The sequence below is a fragment of the Lotus japonicus genome, chromosome 3 (assembly GCF_012489685.1).
Source record: "Lotus japonicus ecotype B-129 chromosome 3, LjGifu_v1.2".
NCBI lineage: Eukaryota > Viridiplantae > Streptophyta > Magnoliopsida > Fabales > Fabaceae > Lotus > Lotus japonicus.
In genome coordinates this window covers 72383851-72400242 of record NC_080043.1, presented here as the reverse complement: position 1 = coordinate 72400242, position 16392 = coordinate 72383851, and positions in this window count along the sequence as shown.

The window sequence follows — 16392 nt, the reverse complement described above, 5'->3', positions numbered from 1 at the left end:
GTTCAGATGGGACAATACAAGTGAGGTTATTGCAATTCACATCTAACCATATGAGCCTCCAACACTTCCCAATCCCCATACGAACCGACTCTGTATTCCCCCAATGGTTCGACATACCACATACTTCACATATCGCGTACTACCATCCCGTACCCGTACTACGTATCGGAGCGTATGGCAAACCCGGTAACTATGCTCTGGGGGATATTTAAAGTAAGTGAATTGTTATCAAGTTGGAGAATAGCAAGTGCATTCAGGTTCCCAATACAGGAACCCCCGGGTAATGCGGTTGCTCACGAGGGACACCCAAATCATGTTGGTGCGGTTGGTAACTCACTGAGGAATCGACTTGAGATGAAGTTATTGTTGAGAATCAATGACTCAAGGTTCCCTCCTCCTTCAGGAATTTCCCCTGAAGTTGTAAGCCACATAATCAAGTCAGAGATTAGGCAAGGAAGTTTCCAGAGAGAAAATCCTCATTCTGTAAAACCATTTACAATGGTTCAACACTCTCAATACCACTTTTCCTCTTCCCAACACTCCACATCATTTTCTCTCTCCAATTCAACACTCATTCAACTTTTACCCACTCCAATGATTTTTCATTCAACACCCTACCCCACCACTTTTTTATTTCATATTTTTATTTAATTTTATATTTTTGTTTTTATGATTACATAAAATTATAATTATCGATTTAAATTAAATTAAAACAATAAATACTTAACAATTATTATTTTTTAAATATAGACAGTAATTTATTTTATTTAGAAGAATTCTGGGTGTTGAAATGATAATTGTTGGGATCCATTTCAAAACAAAGACTAATAGAAAGATAATAATAATAGTGAAAAACTTGGTTTTTTTTTCTGTGTCCAAATCAAACGAACCAAGTCTCTATTTATAGAGGAAAAAAAATCATGAATTTTGGTTAAAAAAAAATTTCCAGAATTTTTTTTTTGCAATTAAATAATTGAGTTCAAAAGATTAAGATGATAAAAATCCAGGCAGTCAATCACACGTTACCACGTGTCCTAGCCTTGGCAGATTCAACATGTTGAGAGTTTTCATCACCTCTCTCCACCACATCATCTTTCAACACTCTTCAACAAACCATTGCACCTAGGGGTGGCAATATGGGTTGGCGGGCCGGGTTGAGCCCAACCCGTCACTAACCCGTCGAAATGCGGGTTGGGTTGGGCTAGCCCACTTTTAGTATTTGGGTTCAAAGTCTCAACCCAACCCATATTTTGACGGGAAAACGGGTTGGCGGGCTAACCCACTTAGAAAATGTAGTGAAATATAAAAAGAAATGCAATGAGAAATTTTAAGCAATCTTTCACTTTTTATATGTTGACACATGAAAAAAGTAGAATTATACTTGTTCTTTATCTTTAAATGTTATGAGTTCAACTAGAAAGTCTCACCAATAGCAATAACAAAAAAATATTTATCATGTGTGGTTATTAAAAGTTGTAAAACTGTAACCTCACTAGCAACAAGAGTTTACTTTAGCCAATAATAGTTAATCAACAATTATAAAATATAATGTCGAGTAGTCATGAAAGTTTTAGATAAAACATAACCTACGAATAAGAGCAGCAACTTATATAGGTGAATCCATTGAAGGGAGTTTTCAAAATAATTTTTTTTTTTAGTTTAGGTCTGTCGTATTATATGCGCACCTTACAATAATCTACTAAAAGAATAAAAATAGAAAGAAATTTTAAAAAATTTCAAAAAAAAAGTGAAAAATGGGTTGGCGGGCTAACCCAACCCAACCCGTCATTAACCCGCCAAAATACGGGTTGAGTTGGGTTGACCCACTTTTAAATTTGGGTTCAAAATTCCAACCCAACCCGTCAAAAAAGGTGGGCCAAACGGGCTGGTCCAGCGGGCCAAGCCCATTTTGCCACCCCTAATTGCACCCATTCAACACCAAATTCTTCCCCTTTCAACACACTATTGTAAATGGTCTAAGTTTAGAGACTAACTTATAGTGACACCGTGACACATTAAGCGATGAATTAACGCATTTGAAAAATTAAGCGATAAAAACTCACGGATCAAAATTACCCCAAATTAGTACTCCATCTTTTTCATAATAATTGTCCGCTTAGCACTTAGAGGAAAAAAAGATTATGGATTTGTGATTAAGCTATGATTGAGTTATTGATTTATCATTTATATGCATTGTTAAGTTGTGTTTACACGGATTTTTGGTAAACAAATATCCTCTTAGTTCGACTAAAGGAAGTTTAGATTTCAGGGTCCTTTTGAGAAAACGTTTTGCCAAAGTGTAGTGTGTGGACGGATGTGTTTTCGACAACAATAAACAACTTCAAACGAAACTTGATTTTATTGAATATGAGTCGATTACAAAATAGTTAAGCAAACCAAAATAACATGAAAGCAAATTTCGACAAAACAAGCTACACATAAGAACTGGGAATTAACAAACTGAAATGCAAGGAAATTAAAGCGTTGGTTCTGCAACATACTCCTCCATCATCACGTTCTGCTCTCGAAGTCTCATTGATGCGGACGTTTAGAGCTTTTAGTGAGTTTTCAGAGTTTTCTAGTTGGGAACCCCTTCTTCTGCTGCTGCTTCCTCTATTTATATTGTTCTTTCTGCCCATGTTCTTGGCGGTTTTCCTTGGATGCACGATGGCTTCGTGGGTTTTGAATTTTGGCGCCATACCCCACGTTTAGCCGATGGTCTTCGCGCACGTGACTCTATTGCCACGTGGGTGGTTCTGAGTCGTGGGCAACCGTTGCTATTCGTGGCATCGTGGGTGTACGCACGTGCTTGTAATCGCTTGTTATTCGGTAACTGCCTCTTCCATTAAGGTGATCGAGATTTCTTCATCTTCTGAGTGTGTCGAGTTATGGCTTTTACTAACTTGTCCTTGAGGGACATCGTGTGCTGAGTTGCCGGCTTCGCCCAACCCCTTCTGTCGAGAAACCATTTTTTGTACCATGGTGTCGATAATTGTAATGCTTGTAATTTTGGCTTAACAGTTGCCCCCCAAAAATGTTGGTTGTCGACTGCTTTAGCTCAAAGACACCAAGCATTTTTTCTTATCGCAGCCGTTCAATTCCAACGATTCAAATGCTTTGTGCTCTCGACCATTCGATCTTCAAGTCCAATCGGCAGCCATAACGTCTGGTGACTTCTCCACTAGCTGACAGTTATAGCCTTTTTAGGGCCATGATTTCACCTATGCCAAAAAGCTGAGAGGTGACATGAATTAATTAATAAAATAATCGCTTGGAACCCAAAGTTTTTATAAATTGCTGCTCAATGCGGCTTGGGTTCCGTTTCCCCTTCCGTTTATAAATACCCTCTTGGTATTCCTTGTTCAAGCTTTACTCTTTCATCCAACCTGCAACTTCTTCTTCCAGACTTCATCACTTCATCTTCTTCCGTCTTCTCTGAAACACTTGCTGCGTCCTTCAATGGCTTCCAATCCTGAGCAAACCATTCCGTTGGCCACCGAGCTTAAGCTGGATGAGTCCAAACGCGTGCCAATCCCAGAACCTCCCAACGAAGTAGAGAAGAGAGCTATCTGGAAATCCCAGGTACTCATTCCTTTCTCTGTTAATGGTACTTTACGCGCCATTTTGGGCCCTTTGAAAGTAGTGAAGCATGATAGGCCCAATAGTCTCCCTGAAGAACATGAATCATTTCATCCTAGCGTTAGGGGAGAGGAGCTCATTTTGGCATTTCAACCCTCTTACCGTATGCCATTTCTTTCTGACCCGAAACGAGCCTTTCGTTCGGCCCCTCCTAACCCTTCTGCTAACGACAAGGCCTACCTGAAATGGTTAGATAGGGTTGAGGGAGATAAGAAACAACACTGGAAGGATGTAGGGATTTTCGACTTGATTCAGTTGTCGAGATCTCCAATCTCGTATAACCCTGCTATGCTGTTGAGTGCACTTTATTTCTGGGAGAGGTCCACTAATTGCCTTCATGTTCCCTTTGGTATGATCACCCCCACCCTTTTGGATGTTGCTGCTATCACCGGATTGTGGCCCATTGGTGATGATTATCATTCTGCACCTGCTCCTGTTAAACCCATCTCGATTCCTACTGACAACATTTCGTTTAGTCGATTCATTAAGGACCATTATGTCGAGAGTGGTGAGGTGTCTGATGCTGAGCATGTCGCTTTCTTGCTGTATTGGCTGTCTGCTTATGTCTTTTGCACCAAATCTTTGCGCATACCCGCCAAGCTTTTGCCTTTAGCCAATCTGCTTCACGAGGGTCGACAACTTGCTATGGCTAGGCTCGTCCTTGGCAACCTGTATAAAATGCTGAATGAAGCTGTCGAGGATATCCGGAACACCAAGACCGTCTCTCTGAATGCGGCTGGACCACTTTGGCTGTTTCAACTTTGGTTGAATGCAGTCTTCGAATCTCTTCTGCCGGTACAAGATAATCCTCTAACTGCTTCTAACACCAGGATTGATGCCCATAGGCTCGAGACCCTGACCCCTGCTTATGATGCGTCGAGTTTCGAAGCGGACTTCAGGAAGTACTTTACCATGTTTCTCGAGCTGAAACACTACCGTTCCAGTTTCTCTCCTTACAGCAAGGCTATTCGTGGCCCTTTCTGGCTGAGGAATTCTTATCCTAATGCCTCTGATTCTGCGTTGCCCAAGGAGCACCACATCACACTTTGGAGGACCCTCTTATCTCCTAGGGTTTTAACTGTGGGCTTTGCTAGCAGTGACTACACTCTATGTGGCTACAACCCTCAATTGGTTTCTCGACAGTTTGGGCTTAGCCAAGTTCTACCCAACACTTTATTTGACAAGAGTCTAGTCCTGTACCCCGGAACTATTAAGAGGGTTTCTGTTTTCGACAAGACTGTTCAATTTTATAACAAGAAACTCCTCAACCTGAGCCCCTTCACTTACGCTCCTTCATATTATGCCACTAATGCTTTCAAAGCCTGGTGGTCTGAGTATTGGGCTCAAATTTCGAAGCCCCTCGTCGATTGTCTGCAATGCATGACAGATGCTTTTCTTTTGCAGAAGCAGGATCCGAAGAAGACCAAAGGTATGCACCTGGCAGAAATTCGATCTTTTCAAGAGTTCTTCGGTGTGGTATATTACCCAACTCTTCGCCTTCGAGATACAGTTGCGCAAGCAGCTCAAGTATTAAGGCAAAAATGGGAACTTAAAGCTAAGAAATCCAAGTTAGTGGTTCCTCCTGGTGAGGAAGGTCTATCTTTTGTTATTCGAAAAACTGGCTTTAGGTTCCCGTCTTTGCCTACGAGTAAGTTTGCATTGGCTTTTCCACCGGTCTTGCCTAAATGGGTTGACCATATAAACATAAATGTATTGGCCAATCAAGCTCTACCTCCTCGAAAGCGAGTGACTTGGACTAAGTACCACCTATGGAACTTTCCGTATCATGTGCCCGTCGAAATCTTCAACCACATATCGCTGAACATGCGTATTGGTCAAGGTAATACTTCGACTTGGCCTTGGTTTTCCTGTTTTACTTCTTAATTTTTCTTTTGTTTGCAGCTGAAGTCATTATTCGACCAGCTCCTCAAGTTATTTCCCCAGTGGCTCATTCCTCCAAGGACCAGCCGGTCGTGATTGAGGATGATGATGATGATGATGAGGATGATGATGTCAGTCTTGCTGACAAGCTCAAGGTACTTTCCTCATGCTTTTACCTTTTCCTTTTCGATTTCCTTGGATTATGGGCTGACGTATATTTCGACAGAGCCGGAAACGGAAACCTAAGCCTGTTGCTTCGGCCAGTCAGAAGAGGGCCAAGGGGGTTGGTGTTTCCACCCCTAGTGGGGCTTCTACGTTGGCATCTGATGCTCAAACAGAAGTCGCTGACAAAGAGGGTGGTGGCGGCGCCGCCATTCAGGTATGTTCTCCATTCTCGAGGGTACCTTGTGATATTTTTAACCCGTGGTTTCCTAATCTGAGTCATCTCTTGTTTGTTTTGTTTCCTTTAGACTGATGTTCATGAGCACTCTACCTCCAATCCTCCATCCCGTGAGAATTCCCCAGCTCCCATTCCTGCAAAATCCAAAACTGAAGGTGTCGAGAAACCTCCCAAGGCCGCATCCTCAGCTAAGAAGACCTCCTCATTTGAGGGAAGGAGGAAGGTCAGGAGCAAATCTCGTCATAAGTCTCCTCGCCGTTCCAGAAGCTCCACCAACTCGAGCCCTTCCAAAGACTCTGCTTGCCAGGTATCTTTATACTTTTCATGTTTTGTTGACTCCTTTAATATGCGTTTTACTTTATCGAAAGGACATAAAAGGGGTTTTTCTTGCAGGAGACTCAGGGTACAGCTTCTCCCATCCGCGAAACGGAGCCCCTTCCAGGCAAAGATGACAGCCCTATGCCTCCTCCAAAATCGACTGCCACTGTGCAACATTCGCCTCAAAACAAGGGTGGCTCTTCATCTCATGTGTCTAGTGAAAAGCTCGACACTTTATTTGAGGAGGACCCGCTGGCAGCTTTGGATAGCTTCCTCGATGGCACCTTGGAATGGGACTCTCCACCCCGTCAAGTTGATGCTACTGCTGAGACTGCTCAATCAAGTGGGGTAGCCAATTCTCAGCAGATCGAGGAGAGTATGGGTCGGCTGAAGGCTATTGTCTTCGCCAATGGGTTTCTCGACCAGATCCAAGCTGATCCTCAAGCAAGCCATGCTGCTAAGGAATTGCTTGTCTTCCTTCTTGGCCAAAAACTCGACTCTCAACAGGCTGCTGCTTTGGCTAACCTTCAATCTTTTTTAGTGGATGCTTCGGCCACCTTTCATCAAATCAAGGACGTTGGTCAAGCTGTCAGCTTTAAGGAAGCAAAAGTCTCTGCTGGTAAAGCTCAAGTTGCAGCAATGAAAGAGGACTTCAAGAAGTTCACTGCTAGGAAGGTTTTGATCGCAGATGAAATCTCTGAAGTCGACATCAAACTTGAAGAGCTGCACCGAGAGATTACCAAACTGGAGAAAAAGCGAGCTGATTTGGTCGAGGAAGGCCCTGCTGTGAAGGATCAATTGGACGTGCTTACTAAAGACTCCAAGGCTCTGATCATCTCGACAAAAGAGGTTATCAAGGAATTGGAGATTGATCAGGCTGTGAAGAAGGGTCTCGATGCCAAGATTGTCACCTTTGCTGATTGTTTGAACTCTTTTAAGACCCTGCTGTAGGACTTTTTTTCTTTATTAATATGTAATGATGGCACAATTCTAACCATGGCTTTCGATGCCAATTGCGTGTAATATTTCGACAATGGTTTTGGCACCTAAGCCATACAATTTGACGTTTAATTTGCCAAGTCTTTTCAGTTTCCACTACGCATTTATTTTGACGGCTATTCATTTATTGTTGCATCGCTCAAACTTCCTTGCACCCCCTCACACAGTCGTCGCTTTGTTTCTGGGGAATGAACCAATTTATTGCAATCTTATACCACGTTTTCTTGATTCAATGCAAGTCTTTGTTCATTAAAAGCCAAAGCTATTCACGATGGTGGTGGTAATCTGCATGGCCTATAACCGTAAGATGAAGAGTTGGCAACTGATTGCCACTAATTAATGCATTCCTTGGTTGTTACCCTATAAATGGAGCGTTTTTTGTTACTCCTTTTCAGTAACTTCTCCAAACTCTCCCTTGTTTCTTTTCCAGAATTCTTTTCCTGCTTTCATAACTCCCTTCAGTCATGGCTAGCCGTCGTGTTCTTAACCAGATCCGGAACTTGGCTTTTGATCAAGACTTATTCTGGGAGTTGCACTCTTTCCTCCCTTTGGCTGAAGAGCTTACGGGGCTCATTAACCAACTTCTTTCGAGGAATATTATTGCCTCGGTAAGAATTCCTCTTCAGGAGTTCTTGGGCCTCCTGCACGAAGCTGTACCTCTATATGAAGAACACCGGGAGCTTACTGCTCGAGTGTTCTTTGCTGAACACCAGATTGATGAGAAGATGGAGGAGTATGAAGAGTTGAAGGCTGCTCTTAGCCAGGCGAAACTCGAGGGGAATGTGGGAGCTCTGAAACCCTTGGTGGACAAGCTTTCTTCTACTGCCCGTGAAGAGCTGGATATTCGACAGGAGAAATCGCGACTGGAATCCCAACAAGAAGATGTCTTGAGGCGCATGGAGCCTCTTAGGGCCAGATACAATAGTTGTAGGGCCAACCCTCCTTTTTAAAATTTCTTTGCCATAGTTGTAATGCTCTATTCTATTCAATAAAACATTCGCATTTGGCAATTGATTCTCTTTTACTTCTTTATTCGATGTTTATCTCATGCAATGTTGGCTTATACGTTTTTAAATATTTGCCATTTATCGTCATTTGTCGATTACCTCCTAATTCCTTAATCGAATAAGCGTTGTTTAAAAGTACTTTCTCGACTGAAAAAGGGCCTTCCCAGTTTGGGGACCATTTTCCGTAACGTTTATCTTTTTTATCAATTGGTAAGACGACCTTCCATACGTAATCACCAAGCATAAAAGATTTAGCTCTAACCTTTTTGTTATAAGCTTTAGCAATGCGATCCTTTTGCCTGGTTAAGGTATCCAACACCAATAGTCTTTCTTCGTCGAGATTGACTAATTCGTCAAGCATCATACTCCAATAATCTTCACTTGGAATTTCCTCTTGCCTTTGAATTCTGCATGACTGTAAATATACTTCTACTGGTAGTACCGCTTCTTGACCATATGCTAGTCGAAAAGGCGTTGCTCCGGTAGATTCCTTAGGTGAATTCCTGTAAGCCCAAAGCACTTGGCCTAACGTTTGATGCCAGTTTTTAGGTTTTCGACCAACATGTTTTTTAATCAAGGAGATCAACGTTTTGTTGGCCGCTTCGACTTGACCATTCGCTTGAGCATAATAGGGGGTCGAGGTTAGGAGTTTTATACCCCAAGATTCTGCGAATGATGCTACCTTTTGGCCTACAAACACTGTGCCTTGGTCTGTAGTAAGTGACTCAGGTAGCCCAAAGCGGTACACTATGTGATTCTGAATGAACTCGATCACCGTGTCCTGGGTCACATTTTGTAGAGGAATTGCCTCTACCCACTTGGTAAAGTAATCTATAGCCACTATGATGTACTTATGCTGCCTAGAAGAACATGGGTTAATTTCGCCAATTAGGTCTAAAGCCCAACCCCTGAATGGCCAAGGCTTAATGATCGAGTGTAGTTCACTTGCTGGCACATGTTGTATCCCCGCGTGTCTCTGACAATCTTGGCACCTCTTGGCATACTCCATACAATCTTTCATAATAGTAGGCCAATACATCCCTTGTCGAAATAGGATCCACTTCATCTTGATTCCTGCCTGGTGTGCACCATATAGCCCGTCGTGAACGGCCGAGATCGCTATGAACGCGTCGTCTTCACTTAAACACTTCAGTAGTGTTCCGTCGATGTTTTTCTTGAATAGCTCGTTTCCCATGATGACATAGCTCATTGCCCTGTATTTTGTCTTTCTATCTGTAGTACCCACAGGATTCTGCAAGTAATCGACAATTGGCTTTCTCCAATCATTAGGTGCCATATTGTCAATGACCAGGATGTCGAGGTTAGAGGGGTTTAGTTTTTCTTTGACCTCGATAAGCTCTTTTAACCTACATTTATCGACCATATATCCTGATGCGATTTGTGCCAATTCATTGGCTTCTTGATTGTCCACTCTGGAAACGTGACCTAGCCTAGCTTCGTCGAACTTGGTCAACAAATTACTAGCTTTCGTGTAATACCTAGCTAGATTTTCACTAATGCACTTGTATTCCTTGGTAAGTTGCTTTATTACCAACTCAGAGTCCCCTTTTACGACGACATTCTTTGCCCCGAGGGCTATCAAGATCTCGAGGCCTGATGTTAATGCCTCATACTCAGCCTCATTGTTTGAGCAGTTACTCTTAATCCTAAACTTGAATTTCGTGGGGATGCCCCTTGGGGATACGATGAACATCCCGATCCCAGTGCCATTCTTATGGCTAGAACCGTCGAAAAATAGTTTCCAAGGTTGGATGCCTACGTAAGTTATGATTTCTTGAGGCAAAGTATGGTCTGCCAGGAAGTCAGCAATTGCTTGTCCCTTAACTGCCTTTAGTGGGGCATAAGTTAGTGAATACTCGGTTAGGGCTAAAGCCCATTTACCAATTCGACTATGCAAGATAGGTTTGGATAACATGTGCTTTATTATATCATAATGAGAAAAAACCATTACATCGATTGGCTTTATATAATATTTCAGCTTTACACAAGAGAAGTACAAGCATAAACATAATTTCTCGATCATAGTGTATCGAGTTTCTGCATCATTTAACACCCTGCTTAAGTAAAATATGGCTCTTTCTTTGCTATCTTCATCTTCTTGAGCCAACATGCTTCCGATGGTTCCATCCGTGGCAGAGATGTACAGCTTCATTGGCTTTCCTCTTATGGGTGGTGCCATTATAGGTGGGCTAGACAAGTACACTCTGAGTTCATCGAACGCTTTTTGATGCTCTGCTTCCCAGCGGAACGCATCTTCCTTTTTAAGTCGAAGAAGTGGGGAAAATGATTTGGTCTTCTCACTGAGGTTAGCAATGAATCTCCTTAGGAAGTTAATCTTTCCCAATAGTGATTGCAGTTGTTTCTTGCTAGTTGGTGGACTAGTGTCGAGAATGGCTTTAGCTTTGTTCTTGTTAATCTCGATGCCCTTTTTATGCACCACAAAACCCAAAAAATCACCTGCAATAACACCAAAGGCACATTTAAGGGGATTCATCTTCAAGCCATATTTTCTCATCCTCTCAAAGGATTTCCTTAGATGCAACAAATGGTCATCCCTTGATGGGGATTTCACCACAATGTCATCAATATAAACTTGCATGAAGGTTTCTATAAAATCATGAAAAATGGTATTCATTACCCTTTGGTAGGTCGCGCCAGCGTTTTTCAACCCAAATGGCATGACCACCCACTCGTACGTCCCCAAGGCACCGGGACATCGAAAAGCTGTTTTCGACACGTCCTCTTCTGCTATGAAGATTTGGTTGTAGCCTGAGTAACCATCCAACAAGCTTAAGTATTCATGACCTGCAGCTGAATCCACCATCATCTCAGCAATAGGCATGTGATACTCGTCTTTTGGAGTGGCGGCGTTAAGATCTCGGAAATCTATGCAAACTCTCATCTTTCCATTCTTCTTGATTACTGGAACCACGTTGGCTAACCAGTCCACATATCGAGCTGTTCTGATAAATTTACACCTGAGGAGTCTTTCGATTTCTTCCTTGATTTTCACCAACACATCTGGATGGAACCTCCTGGGCAGTTGCTTGACTGGTTTCTTGTTTTCTTTGATGGGTAACTTCAATTCCACCACTTCTCGACTGAGGCCAGGCATTTCATCGTAATCCCAAGCGAAACAGTCTTTGAATTCCTTGAGTAATTTCACCATCCTGTCTTTTAGCTCCGGGTCAATGAGAGCACTAATATACGTTGGCCTCTTTTCTAAGCCATCACCCAGGTCTACTTCTTCTAAAGGGTCTTGCGCTTCCATTCTCTTGGAAAATTCGACCACTGGCTTCTCGAAGCCTAATGGGCCTTCATCATAGATGCAATCTAGCCTCAGATTGCAAAGGTCCTCGAATCCGCATTCCTCAGCACTCCGCTCGTTTATTTCTATGCACGTGTCATCCTTATTTATTGTTGCCTCCTCCTGAGGTGTCAATTCGACAGGCAGGATTGAGACATTAGCTTCGTCTATAGCCATTTCTTTGGCTATCCTCTCGGCCTCCAAGGCCGTTCTTATTTTGTTTTCGGCTGCGTAAGCCGAAATTCGAGCCATGCTCGAATTAATCATCTTTATCATTGGCTTGCCACCCATCAGTGACATCTTTCTCTTCATCACTGTGCCATCCACTCATGGCATCAGGTTTACATGCTTCATTGAGGTTTAGGCCCCGGATGGGATCCAACGTTACTGAGTACTCTGAGTAGGGGTTGAAGTACTGGCTAGCTACTGTGTCTAAAGGAGCAATTGTGGCTAAACTCTTCTCGAAATTCTTCTTACCAACGTAGCTTGTTTCTGCTAAATAGTAGCTTTGATCTGCTTGTACATTTTCAACAACTCCATCAGCTTTCCAAATGGATATACGTTGGTGTAAGGTCGAAGGCACTGCCCCCACGCCATGAATCCATTCTCTTCCCAGCAGCAAATTGTAATTGGCCTTTGAAGGGACCACAATGAACAATGTGGAACGGGCTACTGTTCCTACGGTTATGTTCAACATGATTGCCCCTAGGGAAGAACCTGTCTTTCCTTCATAATCGGAAAGCACCATGTCATGTGAGATTAGATCCGCTTCAGTTTTTCCTAACTTCTTGAGCATAAATCCGGGCATGAGGTTAATTGCAGCTCCCCCGTCGACAAGGACTTTGTTAACACCCTTCTCCTCGACTCTGGCCCAAACAAATAGCGGTTTCAAATGGCTCTTCATTTGCTCGGTTGGCCTTTGGAAGATAGCTCTTTCATCTTCGACGGATCCTCTCTGCATCACATAATAACACAAAGGATTGTCATCTGGTTCGTCGTCGACATAGTAGTCTTCCTCGCTTTCAGTGACCTCTGAGATTCTATCGAATTCTGCAGGTAGGATGGACACGATGCAGATGATGTTGAGCTCTTCTCCCTCACTGTCGTCGAAATCTTCGAGCATGTCTTCATCCTCATCCTCGACGACATCCTTCCCTTTTTCCTTAGCTGGATTTGGTGGTATGGTTGTTCCCTGTTTGATGGCGTGATCCAGCTGGTTGATAATCGACGCCACACTAGGTTCATTGCGAGAGTTGTCTTCTGGCTTTATGTCCCATAGTGAACGGAACTTGCCACCTCTTTCCCTCTCAGCTTTCCTTTTCCTCAAAAAACGCCTGAACTGAGTCCTGGTCATCTGTTCGGGAGCATAGTAGTTCTCAGAGCCATAGGAGTAGCTTCGTGACACACGGGAATTGTTGATGTAAGAGGATCCCTGGCCTAAGTCGATTTTCTGCCACTTAGGGTATGGTTTTGGCCTTGGAGGCGTTGGCCTGAACCATTGGTTTCTTGGCAATCCAGCATTGGGGAGGTAAGTTTTGTCTTTACTGCTTGTTTTCTGGCCTTTATGGCCATCGATTTCCTGGTCTCTTTCGACCCACTCCTCGTGAGGGTACTTCAGTCTCCTGGATACAGGAGCCTTCCTCTGATAATGCCTTTTCATTTCTGAATCTTGATAGGCCTTGGCTGCGGATTTGTCGAAAACAGCGCTGCATCGAGGGCACAGCATAACTTCTTTCTCGCCATCTTTGCTGCGGGATAGAAACTCGACAAGGGTTTCTCCAGCCTTGGGGTAAACCTCTTCCAAGTTCACTTCTTTCACGACGTCTGGTTCTTCGACAGCCGTGTTTTCCTCCTTTGCCTCCTCGAGTGTCAGGCCCAGATTCAGCTTCTCGGAAATGTCAACCATGCCAATGTAGAAAGGTTCCATGTAGTTGGCTTCAGCTACCTGCAGTGGGTCGGAGTCAATCTTCATTTGACTTTTGGCTTTTTCGTCATACTTGAGCCTTCCTGAGTCCAATGCCCCCTGCACGAGGTCCCTGAAACGAACACATTGTGAGGTCCAATGACCAAAAAAGTTATGATATTTGCAATACTTCTTCCCTTTCCTTTGTTCAGGAGAAGGAAGTTTTTGGTCTTTGGGGACCACAAGCAAACCATCAGACACAAGTTCAACCAGATTGACGTCATTCAAATCGACGTCCGCAGGGACTTCTCGATAGACACATGGACTCTGACCTACTGAATCCGCATCTATGTACGCTACCTTCTCCTTCTTTGGCCACTTAGTAGTCTTGGCCCTTTCCTCTGACTTTTCGGCCTTTAGCAATTCGATGTGCCTCACTCTATCTGCGAGCAAAGACATATCTCGAATATACTGAGTGTCGATCTTCTTTCTAATAGAATACTCTAGACCACCAGCGGCTAAGACAACTAGCTCGTGTTCAGGAACATGGGTGAAGCATCGAGATTTAAGCATCCTAAACCTGTTTAGGTAATCATCAATAGACTCTGCTGGCTTTCTTTTGACACTAGCCAGGTCCTTCAAACTTACTTTGCACTCTCCCCTAAAGAACTGTTCATGGAAAATTCTTTCCAACTGGGCCCATGTATGGACTGACCTAGGAGCGAGGGTGGTGAACCAGGTAAATGCATTTTTGGTTAGAGAACTCGGGAAGTACTTCATTTTCAAATTCTCATTGATGGCTAAGTCTCCTGCTTCGATTTGGTACCTGGCTATGTGTTCTACCGTGGACTCTCCTGAATCCCCTGAGAACTTAGTGAATTTGGGGACCTTCCAGCCTCGAGGAAGTTCTGATTCGAGAACCTCCTCTGTAAAGGCTGACACAAAATGGGGTCTATTCGCGAAACCCACGTTGAAACCATGTTGGTTCAACAATTGCTCCACCACAGCAGCAACATTTTGTTGCCCCCCAGCGTTCTGGTGTAGAATTCTTTCTAGCACACCATCAGCGTGTTCTTCCCTGTTTACCATATACACATTTTGCAATGGTGGCTGCACTGCCTCGTACAAAGGGTTTGCCCTCATCTCTTGGTGTTGCGGCGCCTGATAGCGCACCGGGGCAGGGACATGGTTAGGCAACGGGACTTGGTTAATCCCTGGTGCCGGTTGGATTTCGACTGGTGCCCCCAGGGCTGTCGCCAAACGATCCATCTGTCGTGCCAAATGCTGATTATTGGCATTATTATTTTGGAGCACAGGGTTGATTAGCTCACCTATCTGTCGAGATAGCATGTTAACCATTTCATGGTTACTATCATCTACTTGCTGCCTAATGGCTTGAAGTGAACCATTATTCATACCTGTAGATAAATAAATTTGTGAACTAGATCCAGGAATAGGGGGACTAACACGACTTCCCAGGTTTAACATTGTTCCATTTGCCCCAAAAGGGGGTATGCTGAATGGGGGAACATTTTCAGGGAACGTCGAATACGTGCCTTGTATGCCTTGCATCATAGATGTAGGCATACCATAAGGCATGTCCCTCGTAATCGTTGGAACAATTTGTGCCTGTACTGATGTAGATACAGGCATTTCTGCAACTGCAGAAATTGCCACGTTCTGGGTTGGCATACTGGTGCCATGCCCCATTCCAGTAGACACTTCTTCATTATTATTACCACTACTTCCCCCGGGACTACTCTGATTACCCACGTTAGATCCTTGAGGGGAGGTTCTTCCTCGATTGCTTGCCATACTCAAACTCTTACCACTTCTCAGATGCATATAAATCACAATCAAGGCAAGTAGCAAATACCAAATAGCATGCAGCAAACAAAACACACAAAACACTTCTGTAAAACTTAGTTTTCACAAAAACGGTCCCACTGGGTGTGCCAATTTGTTTACACGGATTTTTGGTAAACAAATATCCTCTTAGTTCGACTAAAGGAAGTTTAGATTTCAGGGTCCTTTTGAGAAAACGTTTTGCCAAAGTGTAGTGTGTGGACGGATGTGTTTTCGACAACAATAAACAACTTCAAACGAAACTGGATTTTATTGAATATGAGTCGATTACAAAATAGTTAAGCAAACCAAAATAACATGAAAGCAAATTTCGACAAAACAAGCTACACATAAGAACTGGGAATTAACAAACTGAAATGCAAGGAAATTAAAGCGTTGGTTCTGCAACATACTCCTCCATCATCACGTTCTGCTCTCGAAGTCTCATTGATGCGGACGTTTAGAGCTTTTAGTGAGTTTTCAGAGTTTTCTAGTTGGGAACCCCTTCTTCTGCTGCTGCTTCCTCTATTTATATTGTTCTTTCTGCCCATGTTCTTGGCGGTTTTCCTTGGATGCACGATGGCTTCGTGGGTTTTGAATTTTGGCGCCATACCCCACGTTTAGCCGATGGTCTTCGCGCACGTGACTCTATTGCCACGTGGGTGGTTCTGAGTCGTGGGCAACCGTTGCTATTCGTGGCATCGTGGGTGTACGCACGTGCTTGTAATCGCTTGTTATTCGGTAACTGCCTCTTCCATTAAGGTGATCGAGATTTCTTCATCTTCTGAGTGTGTCGAGTTATGGCTTTTACTAACTTGTCCTTGAGGGACATCGTGTGCTGAGTTGCCGGCTTCGCCCAACCCCTTCTGTCGAGAAACCATTTTTTGTACCATGGTGTCGATAATTGTAATGCTTGTAATTTTGGCTTAACAAGTTGTGAATCATACGTGACTGCCATACATTTAAAGTTGTGGAATTGATGTTTACAAAAAAAGAAGAAGTTGTGAAATAGATCAACCGAACCAATCCAAACCGTTCATCATCGGTTCGGTTTTAGATTTTTTTTTTTTTT